Here is a 10,346-nt window from a genome sequence, read left to right as displayed (position 1 = left end):
TCTGTCCACCTCTCTGCCTCCAGGTGGCTATCTTCGAACCTCTGGAGAGGCAACGGCGGGCGGCAGCCCACAAGCAAAATGGCGGCGGGCGGCTTCGTCCCCTCCCCCCTCTGCCCCTGCGTGCCTTTGCAGGGCGCGGGGCCGCCCGTTCATCTCGATGCAAAGGAGAGACGAAATGAATATGCAGCGCGGGCTGTAATTGGGCCGCCGCGGCCGCCGCCGCCGCCGCCGCCATTTTCCCAGAGCGAGAGGCAGTGACACTGAGCGGGCGCAGGGGGCCCAGTCGGAGACCAAACCTGAGTTCGGGAGCGGCAACAGAGGGGCCATAGACACGCTGAGAAGCCTCGCAATCGCCTCTGCGTTCCTGTTGACTATCTGGGTACCCCCTCCCCTACTCCTCGGTTGCTGGTGAAGAGGCTGCGCGCTGCTGTTTGGGGAGGGGGTGTGTGGAGCCGTGTCCTGTGTCCGCAGTGACTGCTCTCTGATCGTGGAGGTGTGGAGAGACTCCTTGGGGGTCGAGCAAATAACGGGGTTCGGGTGTCTGGTGTGTGAACATCACAGGTCAGTGCCTGTCGTCTCCTTGGGGGTTCATGGAGTTTGCGGGGTGGAAGGACGTGTGTTTCAAGGGGGAGGGGGGCTTCTTATCTTTATCCTTCGTGGGGGACTCGACATTGACTCAGGTGTCTTGGCTCGGGAAAGATGATACTCGTTTGAATCGAATTTATCCTTTCTCTTACCTGTCCCTAGAAAGGGAGCATTATGGCGGGTTTTAGGGTTGGGGAAGGGGAAACTGGCAGTTAAACCCCCTTGAGAGTGGGAGTTAGGGAGGGGGCGCACTCCTCTTTGGCAGCAGGTTAAGGCCGCTTGGGTGAGGAGGGAGGCTTGTGACTGTTAGTAGGGTTTGTGTCGAAGTGGTCCCAGGAGCTGCCAGCCCTCCCTTACCCTCCACCGCATCTTGTTCAGGTGCTGAAAAACCGTGTAGGCCTCATTTTCTTCTTCCATTTCTTAACTGGCAGCCTCTGGTATAATTTTCTCGTCAATACGAAGGGATTTAAGAGAACGCCCTGGGTCTCTATCTCCCTTTGTGGAAGAACGAGACAGCTCCTCATCCTCTCCGGGAGAAGGTAAACCCGCCCCTGAGGTGGTCACCTCAGTACCCGGCCTTCTCAGTCTCCTCCCCCACTCCTCTTGCATTATTGTCGTCCTTTACTGTGCAGGAGGCTTAAAATCCACAATATGGCACATTTCAGAAAAGCTTATTTTGACCAAGGGTTTGGCACGGACATTGTGGCAGCAGACACAGAATAGAAACAAACGGTTCACTGTGCTAAACGGGGGCGGGGGAGAGAAAAAACAATCTAGAGTGCTCTCTTCCACTGGCCTTAGTTCCATAGAGATCCGTTCTTTTTAGACATTGTCTTAAGAATGATATGATTTAAAGTCAAAGAAATAGCTAGAGTTAGCTTTAGAGTAAACCCTGTTTTTCCTGTTTGCTCCCTTTTTAGAGATGTGAATAACGTAAGGTGTTTAGAGTTCTAGAGACCTTGGAGAGAATTAAGTGAGGTGCATTCAACTCTAGGCAGGAGACATCGGTACAGAATTGGAAAATAGTTCATTTTTTTACTTTAATGTTCTAGATGGGGAGTAAAAAGTGAAATTTCCCTCTTTTGTCCTTTACAGATTCTAAAAATGGCGGCCCCAGGCTGATGTTGTGGTAATCTAATCAGCTCGGGTCCTCCACACCCCATGCAGTGCGTTTGTCTGCAGCATATTACAAGCTTATTATGTTTACATGAAAAGACTGGGCTTTTTTCTTCCCAACACCGTTCACAAAAATGTGTTGATTTTACTGAAAATTGCAATGCTGTTATTTTTGTTGATTAATTTTATTGGTTTTTCCTGAGAGGCAAATAAAATGACACCACTTTTGAAAAAAATTGAAACACTCAAGTAGCCTTAGAAATTTCAAGAGTGAGGTTAGGTGCTCTTAAATATGTCCCAAAATTATTTGGGGACAAATAATAGTTTTTGTACGGTTTAATCGAAGCATACTTTATACAATATGTCAGAGTAAATTTAAATGTTTAGTAAGTGTGTAAGTCCAACCTGTTTTATATGACTAGACATTTTAGAGTGAAATGTTTCCTATCCAACACTTGATTGATTTTGTGAATTTTGGTTTTTGTTCTCTGTCAGATTAATTTTTAGGGAGCTGTACAAACAAGCCTAAACCTGTTACTTCACTGGGTGTGGAGATGTTTGTTCTTCTCATTATTAAATTTTGCGTCCACTTTCCCCATATATTTAAGCATTCCTTAAAATTTTTCTAATTGTCTATTTGGTAAAGTGAAGCTCCATGCTTTGCTGCCTTTTAACATTGTCTTATGGCATACTTTCATAATTATGTCAGTAAAAAAGTAAGGCTTTAGTTCTTGATTCCCTAACTCCCCAAACAAACCCATTTACCACTATGGGATGTAAAATTTAGTCACTTTCAGTAGACTTTAAATAAAAGCCATACCATAATAAGGTCTTGAATCCACTTTGTGCTAATTTCAGAATTTTGTAGATTGAGGCAGAAAATTAAATTGTAATTTAACTATTTTAAAAAGTGGATGAGTGGTTAGAATTTATCTCTGTAGTGGGAAATCGATTTTTTTTTTTTTTTGGCCTAACCTAAGCAATGAGATATGAGTGGGCCATTAATAGTATTTAATGACCATTTTGATTGTGAATCAACTGAAAGATGAGTGCCTTTCAATCCAGTAGTACTTTAAAAGGTTGGAAAGTATACACCCTTTCATGATTCTCTTATTCCATTGTAAATACTTCAGAGCAGAATTTACAATGGAATAAGAGAATCATATAGTTCATATATGAACTAGATTGATGTTGTTTCTATTATTTTGTTATGTTGTATAAAACTAGTAAGACTGAAGTTTCTGTTCTACAAAAGAATTGTAGAAATAAGTGGCATAGAGAGTTTCATCATGGAAGACTGAGCACACAACCTTACTTGGAATCTCCAAAATATTTTATTATAAAATGAAATATTAGTGGATAGTGGGAGAATTTGTGTCAGGATTTTGGGGTCAATACTCATTTGTAAAATGCTGAGTGATCATGTAAGTCCAGATCTTTTAACTGCTTTGTAAAGATTGTGCATTTATTTTAAAGATTAAGTAGTTAAGAACTGTGGTTCAGAGGGTTGGTACTTTAAACTTAGTATCTAATGTAGGGAAGTTTGGTTTATGTAGTCACAGGAGAGGACACTGTCTATACCAATGTTTTTCTTGTTAGTTACCTTTGTCAGTTCTAGACACATAAAGCTTTTGGACTTATTTGGCTTCAAACAAACGTTATCAAGTTAGAAATTATAAGAAAAGCTGCCTACATTCTACTAGTTTTCTTTGTACTGGCCTCTTCATTGCTTTGGGTTTTGTTTGTTTTGATATGTTTTGGTTCCTATAAAATGAGATTACCTTTTTTTTTTAGTATATTGCACTTTATTTTAAATGGTTATCTTATAAATAACATGACTATAAATGTTTAGTTTTTATTACTGTACATGCCAATTGGCCATCTGTGTTTTAAGTTAGGATTGTCCGGGCAAATTTATTAAAAGGTTAGGCATAATTTTTGTTTCCAGAGGGTTTTGAAACATTTGGTCCCTTGGTGGAAGAAAACTAGTCAAATGGTCTTTGTTAGGATAGCTGAGTTTGAGGGATTAGTAATTTATCTTGTTTAAGTGGATTTGTAGAAAATCATAATGTAATTGGAGAGCAAATTATATTTTTAGGGACTGCATTTTGATCATACTACTCTTTTGTTGTCAGTGTAAGTTACAGGATCCCTTTGATCTCAGTTTAAATTTAAAACCTTTTACAGGGCTTCTCCATTTCCCTTCAGCTCTTTAAGTCTCTTATAACTCCTGCAATTTTGGATTGTCTGTCTTCCTCACAGCTTCCAGCCAGAGAATTTTACCATATATATCACAGTAAGTTATAAGATTTGGATCTAAAAATGAGGAAGTGAGGAGAAAAGCCAATTAATATGTTGAGACAGTTTTCTCCACAATACATACTTAGTGATCTTAGTGAAATTATAACTTCTTAAGTTGATTTCTTATTTCTAGGAATAATGTACCTATTTTCATGCATCAAACTCTTAAACGTATAGGTTAGGATTTACACAATAACACTTTTAAAAATAAATCCTAAATCCTAAATTCTAACAGCTCTGCTTTTCTGGAAGTTACTACTGGGACTTAAATGCGTACTACCAGTGTGTTTAAAATGTTGTATAAAACCAATAGAACCAGGAAGAGCTATCAAAACTACTTAAGAAATAGTAGTATGGAATTTTCTTAAAAGTTGCTACATTTATTTTTTAAATGTTTTAATAATGTATAATAGCTTTTAGCTTCAAAAGATTTATTCTTAGCAGATGGTAGGTGCTAAATTAATTGTTGAATTTAAGTGAGCACATTTATATATCAAATATTCATGGTATTTATTTATTCTAACAAGACATTCATGTTTCATGTCTTGTTAGAATAAATATATAAATACTTATATTCAGTAAGACTAATGTTGACTATAGAATTACTTTTACTTTATGGTAAAATTATTTTTTGTGTAGACTGGCAAACTCAAAAGGATATTATTTGAGATATTGCTGTATAAATAAAATGTTAGCTAGCTTTTAGTCTGGGTGTAAAACTAGAGTGGCTCATTGTCTCCTTTTTACTGTCTTTGTAATGTACACATGTTGGGAGTAGCCTCATTTTTTTCTTAATGTTGGAAGGATAATATTTTTGTATTACCTAAAAATTTATTTGATATGGAAGAGCAATATCGGTGGTTGAAAATTGTTTTTAGTGCACTAAATGTGAAGTAGACAATGTTTAATTGTAAAAACTTTGCTATTATAATTAAATGAGTATTGTACAAAGAGGTAGGAATTAACCAAAGAAATTTTTTTTATTGTGAACACTTTAAGTGGTATGTTAAAAATCAACTGGTGGTGACCCAGTCTAAGTTAATTTATTTGTATGTTTAAGAGTATGAGAAGTTTTTATTAATCATTGGTAACTAATATGCATTTTATTTTTAGGTAGTTTAGGGAAGCCATTTTTGTATTTTAGGTGAATCTTACAGCTTTATCAAAAATCTAATTTGGTTATTTACCTAAACTATTTAAGCTGTTTAACTTGTTGCATTTAAAATGTTCCACATCACAATCACAGAATTCTTTTTTGATGTGCTGTACTAGGATGCCATCAAAACATACATTATGCCTTTTAATGAGTAATTTTATAATACAATTAATGAGTAAAAAATTATTTGCCCATCTTTAATTAATTTTTTTTTTTTTTTGCATTTTAAAACTCTTAAATGTGAAATCTGGGTTTAAGAAAGGAGCTGTACACAGGTCAACATGAGAAACAAATGATTGTGCAGTTTTTTTAATTCTAGTTATGTAACTGAAGAAGAGAGATAATTTTCTAGCAACTCTTATATGATTGCTCAATTTAGAGTTAAAGTAATAAACATTCTTGGTCCTGAAGTTTGTTGTTGAGAAAGATAATATTGAGTAATCACACCTGTGTTACAGCCAATATGGTTGCAGCATTTAAGGTCTGAGCCTGTGGCAGAAAGCAAATTAATGTAACAGTGGGATTAAGTTAGTTTCGGTTTGTGGTATTTATAAGATAATTTTAAAGTTCAAGTTCACATGGTTATGTTATCTAATATTTTATCTGAAACAGAACAATTTTTAATTTTTTAATCTGTTGAGTTTTGTTTTCAAAGAATATTTAAAACATTTTTATTTAAAGACAATTTACTCTGATTCCTATGTTTTTCACTGTTTAGTCTAAACAGGTAAAGCCTAGTGTCAATGGTTTTTACCAAAAAGTGAGGAATATGGTGAAAAGAATCGAACATTATTGCTTGGCATATTGTCAGGAAAAGAGATTTTTTCCCCCAGAAGTTTATATATCAGACTATATGTGATAAAATCTAATATTTTTTATTTCACAGACTAATAATGGAATTTGATAGTTTCTGTTTTTGAGTTTACAGAGAGACCTCTTGAATTCCTCTTAATGCTGCTTTATATGTTTAAAAAAAGACAAGGTTCAGGAGTTTGAAAACTTGTTTCCTCTTTAAAGATGTGGCAAAAGATGGGAAGATTCTGATGTAACTGATGTCAGTGATTAGGACTGTGCTTCAGTAGTAGTTAATTGATGGTTTGATGGGCGTCTGAGAGGTTGGTCTGATACATAGTAACTCTTCAGAAAATAAGGTTGTTTCTTTTGGAATTATTTGCTTTTCTGTTTTTCTTTAAAGGAAGCTGTATAATTGTTTGAATTGATACAACCTTGTTACATCTTACCCTTAAGCCCCCATGGAAACAATATTTTTGAAGCACAGACAAAAGATTAATTTAGCCACTATTTGTCTTACACGAAATATTTCTACTTCTGAAAAGCCTGTTGTTTTAGGGTTTGTTTGGATACAAGGAACAGAAATCAGCTCCAACTAGTTTAAGTAAAAGATTTGCTCTAAGGCTATAGGGAAATCTCACAGAACTTATTTGAAGAAAGCACAGTTGGGCCTCACAGGAGTTGGCAAGGTGTCAGAGAGCCACTGTTCTCCATCTCGATCCTTCTAATTAGCTGTGACTGGAGATGGTGGTAGGGTGGTGGTTTATGGTGTGTCAGGGGATAGTTTCCTTGGGTGGAGAGCAAGAGGAGGACACCTCTAATTCATCTGAAAACGATTGCCTTTTTTCACAGATGTACTTAGGAGGGCCTCCAAAACTAATTAGCATCAAAGTGATGATTCTATTTTTAAATTTAAAAATATAAACAAATAAATATACATGTGAATGCTGAGGAATGCTTTTAAAATAACCCAAAGGTTTTTGTTTTCTTTTAATTTTTTTAATTTTGAAATAACTCCAAACATACAGAAAAGTTGCATGAATGGTACAAAACTTCCCTCGAACCCTTAACCCAGATCCCTTGAATTTTAACATTTAAATAAATGTTAACATTTAAGTAAATAAAGTCACGTTTACTTTATTGTTCTCTCATTATAAAAAATTTGTTTCTGAACCATTTGAGAATAGATTGCATACACCATGCCCTCTTAAGTATGCATTTCCAAAGAACAAGCATTTTAGGTAACCAGAGTGGTTGAATTCGGGAAATTTAACGTTGATGTAATACTTTTATCTAGCCTATTGTCTATAGTCATTTTCATTAGTTATCCAAATTAAGACCTTTATTAGCATTTTTTTCTGGTATGCTAGCCATTCCAGAATAACAGATAGCATTTAGTTCTCAGGTCCTTATAGTCTCTAATCTGAAGAGTTCCTCAGTCTTACTTCGTCTTTCATGACATTGGCAGGTTAATTTTTATACAGTGCTCCTCAGCTTGAGTTTGTTTCTTCACAGTTAGATTCAGATTTTGCATTTTTGGCTACAATACTAGATAATATGTGATTCTTTATAATCTGAAGGCACTTGATATTTTTTTACTCCTTACCAGTATGCTCATTTTGATTACTTGGTTTTAAGACGTTGAGTAGTTTTCACCATTGTATAGTTAGTGTTTCTCATTTTTGCCACTATTAAGTAATTTGTGGGGAGACATTTTGATATTGTGTAAATATTCTGTTTCTTGTCAGACTTTCCTCTCTTAGACTTAGTGTCTACTGGTAATTCTTTCCTGAATAAGTTTTTGCTATGGTGATTGCAAATACACCAAGGTTTTTTTTAGCAGTTGTTTGTTTCTGGGTAAGTGGGATTGTGGGACTTTTATTTTCTTTCTGATTTTTCTGTAGTGATTTTTCATATAGGTTGCTTTTGTAATCACAACAAATGAGAAATTTTAAGAAAAGTAGAGATAATTTAGATAGTATCAGGTAGTATTCCAGCATAGTTTTTCACACGAATGGGATTTAAAATAGTTTCTTGAATGCTGGTCTAATTCGGAATTCAGAACACAGAAACTAAGTACTTAGATTGTCAAATTATTTTTTTAATAATGTAGTTCCAATTCCTCATTTTGTTTTTAGAATTGTTGATAAATGAGCCTTGTTACACTTGTTTAGGTTTATGCTATGCTACTAATACTAGTTTGATTTCTAAGATAAGGCCGAAAATACGCTTTTTAATTTGGTGCTATTCCCCTTCTTCCATTAAAAAATCTTTCAAGTAATTTTTTTGAAGTAAAATATTTTTTTCTGAAATCACTGAGACAAGCTTTTTTTTTTTTTTTTTTTTAACATATATGCAAGTCAATACTGTTAAAAAGAGTTGGTGAGATGATATATTTAATATAGTAGGATATCAAACATCTATAACTTAAGAACAAAGTGTATGATTTTTGGAACCTTGTAATTAAAGAAATATGCTCATTATAGGAAAGTTCAGAAGGACAAGAAAGGGACAAAAAATGGAAAACACTTGTTTAGACTTTAATTACATTGTACTCCTTTTATCAATTTGGCATATTTCTGTTTCATGATAGCAAAATATTAGTAGTGAATTTGGATGATAATTTGAATGTCATACTGATTCAGACCCTGGGTAAAATATTGAAAGAAAACTATTAATTTCTTTGGAAATTCTCAGAAAGACTGGGAGAAGAAAATTTTGAAACTTGTGAATACTTGTAGAATGACTATGTTTTCCAAAACTTACAATGTTCTTATGAGAAAATGAAGATGAGCTTATTTCAGAATAGTGAGCATTAATGACATGATACAGTGGATTCTTAGCATTTTGTAGATGCTTAATTGGTTTAAAACAGATTTGAATCAATGGTATTTGTCTTAAGAGAATGAAAGTTCACTTTGTAGCACTACCAAATCCTATTTATCCCATTGTTTTTTACCGAAAAAGAAGAAAAAGTTTTGGGAGAAAGGTGCAAAAACAAGTCCCATAATGAACTAGAAGATTTTCTTTTAGGCTGGAACCACTGTCCTGGACATGTAAAGTAGCACCCTATTGATTGAAGTTAAGAAACTAGAGTTAGAATTGACTTATGAAATCTTTTTGTTAAATATTTCTCATTGTGGCCCAGGAGCCACATGTATCATTTACATGGAGTGCTTATTAAAATGAACATTCTTGGGCCTCATTCCAGACCTACATAATCACATCTAGTGGGGCCTTGAATTGGCATTTTAGTACTAGTCTCAGCTGATTTTTACACTGTTTCAGCTCTTCCCTTTTATTTTACAAGTAGACTTAACCCCAGGGAGGTTAAATAATTTTCCAAAGGTTATATAGTTAGCAGTTGATCAAAGATTAAAATTTAGGCCCTCATGCTTGATGCTTTATACTTTTCTGAGAAACCATGCTAACTTCCCTCTTGAGAAGCCAGGATACTATTTTTGGATTCTCTGAATGAAGGATACTGGTCTTTGTGCAAAGTCATGTGACAGACTCTATATTTAGTGCTGTACATCCCAATTCAAGATGATCTGTTGATTTAAAGAACCCATGTGTTATTTGGATAAGAGTCTTGGATTGGAATTACAGCAATCCAATTTTGGATCAAGTTGTTATGGTGAGCCTTGAATGCTGGGATGAGTATTGACACTACAGGAGAGCTACTGAAAAATATGCTCTGGAGAGTGATGTACTAGGACGTGCTTATCCACTCCGCTCCCCTCACCCCTCCACACACACCAAATTCTTAAGACTATGAAAGTAACATATGCTTATTAGAAGAACTCAAACATACTTCTTTAGAGGCACTATTGCATAAAGCTTAAGGGTAAAAACTCTAGGACCACTCTGCTTTGGTTTTATTGCACTCGAACCAGGTTGTGCTGCTGTGTGACCTTGGGCAAGTTACTTAACCTTTTCATACCTTTCTTTATTGATCTGCAAAATGGAGATGGTAATAGAGCCTACATTATAGAGTCATTTTGAGAATTCAACAATTAAATAGGTGTAAAATTCTTAGTAAGCTAAACAGCTGTTTCTGCTGTAGTTGTTTCAGAAAAAAGTGAGCCTCTGATTCCCATCCCTAGTGTTTCTCATATGCTGAGGTAGTCTCTATTTAATTTGTGTTTTTTTCTGAAGTGTTTTGTGTAGATACTGTAGAAGTTTCTTTAACCTTCATTTAACCAACCTGCAAGATTGCCATTCCTTCTTTAAAAAATACTAATGCCCATTGCATGTTGCATGATGTAAGCTACTCTGTGCTACTTCCACTAGTTGAGTTGAATGCTCAGAAGAATCACATGATTGTTCACAAATTGGCTGATTCCATTGAACTTGTATTGTGTTTATATTATTTAATTAGACATTACATAAACCA

The 10,346-nt window shown here is 35.3% G+C and overlaps 1 protein-coding gene across 3 annotated transcripts in view; it reads left to right on the top strand.

The window, feature by feature from the left end:
* Positions 1 to 216: 216 nt before the first annotated feature.
* Positions 217 to 10,346, top strand: part of KMT2E (lysine methyltransferase 2E) — a 79,167-nt gene continuing 69,037 nt past the window's right edge. For all 3 annotated transcript variants that reach the window (XM_006925382.2, XM_006925383.3, XM_006925384.3), the window contains exon 1: positions 217 to 561. The gene's annotated coding sequence lies outside the window, so the exon portion shown is untranslated. The remainder of the gene's footprint in view (positions 562 to 10,346) is intronic.

Source organism: Pteropus alecto, unplaced genomic scaffold, assembly GCF_000325575.1.
Source record: "Pteropus alecto unplaced genomic scaffold, ASM32557v1 scaffold109, whole genome shotgun sequence".
Taxonomy (NCBI): domain Eukaryota; kingdom Metazoa; phylum Chordata; class Mammalia; order Chiroptera; family Pteropodidae; genus Pteropus; species Pteropus alecto.
Note: the sequence above shows the minus strand (reverse complement) of the source record. Positions and strands in the feature narration are given on the sequence as shown.